Source organism: Cucurbita maxima, unplaced genomic scaffold (assembly GCF_002738345.1).
Source record: "Cucurbita maxima cultivar Rimu unplaced genomic scaffold, Cmax_1.0 Cma_Scf00073, whole genome shotgun sequence".
Classification (NCBI taxonomy): domain Eukaryota; kingdom Viridiplantae; phylum Streptophyta; class Magnoliopsida; order Cucurbitales; family Cucurbitaceae; genus Cucurbita; species Cucurbita maxima.
The window spans coordinates 348,854-352,121 of NW_019272089.1; the positions used below are offsets into that span (position 1 = coordinate 348,854).

The 3,268-nt window shown below is 29.1% G+C and overlaps 1 pseudogene; it reads left to right on the forward strand.

The window, feature by feature from the left end:
* The first annotated feature begins 983 nt into the window (after positions 1-983).
* On the forward strand, positions 984-3,064 carry LOC111472453 (annotated as a pseudogene).
* Positions 3,065-3,268: the final 204 nt, after the last annotated feature.

Consider the following 3,268-nt stretch of genomic DNA (forward strand, 5'->3'; position numbering starts at 1 on the left):
AAGGAGAAAAGAGATGTCTATTATAGTGATATAGATCTATCCTTAAGCGACAATAAAAAAAAAAAAAAAAAAAAAAAAAAAAGTCTATAAATGATTAAAAAAAAAAATTGTTGATAGATATAAAAACGACATATTGTCGATATACTTATCATTGATAGACTTTAAGACTTCGAAAAATATAATATTTGTAAATTATTTCTGTGTGAGCATTTATAAATTTATTGGATAGTTACAAATATGACAAACAATTTGGCCTCTCATTAATTGTGACACCTTTATAACTTTCTATTACATCACTAACAACGACATGATAAAAAGACTGAAAAATATATAATAGTGTTTTGTTGATTCTATCTTATAGAATGTTTTATTATTTTTATTATAATAGAGAATCGATATAGAATTGGTATCAAAAAATATAAACACCTAACAGTATTAGTAAATTGTTATTATTATAGTAGGAGGTTGAGAGGCCAATAAAACACATATTGTTACATTGCATAGTTCTTTAGTTGACCCAAACAATTAAGATTAAACATCCATTTTTAAAAAATAACCAGTTGGAAAAATTAGGATTTTTTCAGTTAAAATCTTCCCATCCCTCTTTTAAGTTAAAACAAAAATAAAATCATATTGATAAAGAAACTTTTTTTTAATTTAATAATTTTAAAAATGAGATGGAACGATCGATCATTAACATGACAATTAGTGTGTCTTATCTTATAAGATAGACTTAAATTTAAAAATGTTAGAAAGACAGAGTTAAATGATCATTGGATTTGATTAAATTTACCTACCTGATATACCTAATTAAAAATGGTTAAACCATATAAAAACAATAATGGTTAAATAGAACAAGAATAAAGTATTACTTGATAAGTTAAAATTAGAGTTAGAAGGGTAAGCATTAACCTATAAATATCACTCCACACCTCTTCTATTTTCCTATCACTTGGTTCCTTTTTCTTTCTCTCAAGATTATCATGAACACTTGTATCATTCAGTTTTCTTTGTCTCTTCTTGTAATCTTACATGTTTTTCTTTCCCTTCAACTTTTGTTTTTTAACCATGCCTCAGCTGCTGAATTTACATTCAATATTGTTACTCTCGGAGCTAAGCCCGATGAAAAGACCGATGCCTCACCTGTGCTTCAAACGGCATGAGCTAAGGCCTGTGACTCATCTGAACCAGCCACTATTTACGTTCCCGATGGTATATTCTCCGTTCAAAGTGTGAGATTTAATGGGCCTTGTAAGAACAATGCTATTACTGTTCTCATTGAGGGAACTCTTGTGGCTTCCTCGAACATTCAAGTTTTAGCTAATTCGAGTTCTTGGATTTTATTTAATCACATAAATGGGCTATCCATTACTGGCGATATTATTGATGGGCAAGGAACTCCCCTATGGAATTGTAAACACTCAGGGAAGAGTTGCCCCATTGGAGCCCGGGTATGCAGAATTTAAGTTGGCTCCATATAAAAAAAATTTGAAAATTTTTCTTTAACTGAAATTTTAATGAAAATGACTGGATTAATACAATATTATTTTAAATTTTTACTAATTCTCGCTTTTGATTGTTTTGAATTGATAGTCTTCAAATAAATGATGGAAAGAATTTGAACATCAATGGATTATTATCTTCAATTAACAGCCAATTGTTCAGCATTGTAATGAATCGGTGCCAAAACGTGCATATGACAAGAGTGAATGTCTTGGCTGCATGCGATAGTCCAAACACTGATGGCATCCATGTGCGACAATCATCAGATGTGACCATCCTCAACTCAAACATTAGAAACGGTGACAACTGCATCTCCATCGGTCCAGGCACATCCAACATGTGGATCGAAAGTATTACATGTGGACCTGGACATGGAATCAGGTAACTAAAGATAGATTAGGATGAACATGTTTAGAAATGTTTTTTAAAGGGTTTAAATAAATTTGTCACATTAATTTTTAGAAGATAATCTAAATGTTAAATTAAATTTGAATGATTAAAATATATTCTAAAGTTATTTTGAACGTGAGAAAAATGATTTAAATTATTTTAAAATTATTTTGGATAAAAATAGTTATATAATATATTAGGTTAGAGTGAGGAAATTAAAGGTTAGAAAGCATTTGGTATTTTGTTGAATGTGTTTTTAGCATTGGGAGCTTAGGGATGGAGGCTGAGGAGGATGGAGTGCATAACGTTACAGTGAAATCATCTACATTCACGGGGACTCAGAATGGAGTAAGGATTAAGTCTTGGGGATGACCAAGCAATGGATTCGCTACAAACGTTCATTTTCAACACATTATTATGAATAATGTGAAAAACCCAATCATAATTGATCAAAATTACTGTCGTGGTCAAGTATATTTCCTCATTAATCTCATACATTGTTAATTTTTTTCTAATTATATTTAAACTTAAATTTGATGAATAATACAATTTAAATTTTAAATTTTATAAATAATTGATTTATTTTATCTTTAATTGTTTGAAATTTGTTTGTGTTTAAAATGGGTGCTAAATTATTAGTATTATTTTTTGGTACATTAAATTAGTTTTATAGGTAATAATTTAGGGATGCTATTACTTTTGATGTCTTAAAGTGGTAGGAAGCTTTTATGATTTTATTTTTTAATTTATCCAAAATATCTAATATCATTGAAGATAATTGCTCTAACTTATAATATACTATCTAAAAAATCTAAGACTATGCTTGATTTATATCTTATTATTTAATTCCTAATTTATATTTGGTTTTAGAATATAGTTTCATTGTTCTTCTTTATTTTAATAGGATTCTGAAGTTAAAGTTAGCGAAGTGACATACGAAGACATCAAGAGAACTTCAGCCACTAAAATAGCAATCAATTTTGATTGTAGTCCAACAAATCATTGCACTGGATTACGCTTGATAGACATAAAGCTAACTTACGAGAATCACATCGCTAAAGCTTCATGTAAAAATGCTGAAGGAACTACCTTTGGTGTGGTTGAACCTTCTAGTTGTTTAGCATCGGCAAACTTTTATCCATATACTATAGACCCTTTAGGATATTCTTAAACATGATTCTCTTGTATGTCAATCACATGTGGGATAATATTAAACTTTAAATAAAATAATCAAAGTTATTATTAAAATTAAACAATTAATTACGAGGCTTTAGGGCATAAATCTTAACACTCTCGACCACCTAGATATTCTGACATTTTCTCCATTGTTTATGTTACCCTAGTTTATTTGAGATGCCTAGATCATAATTGTAGC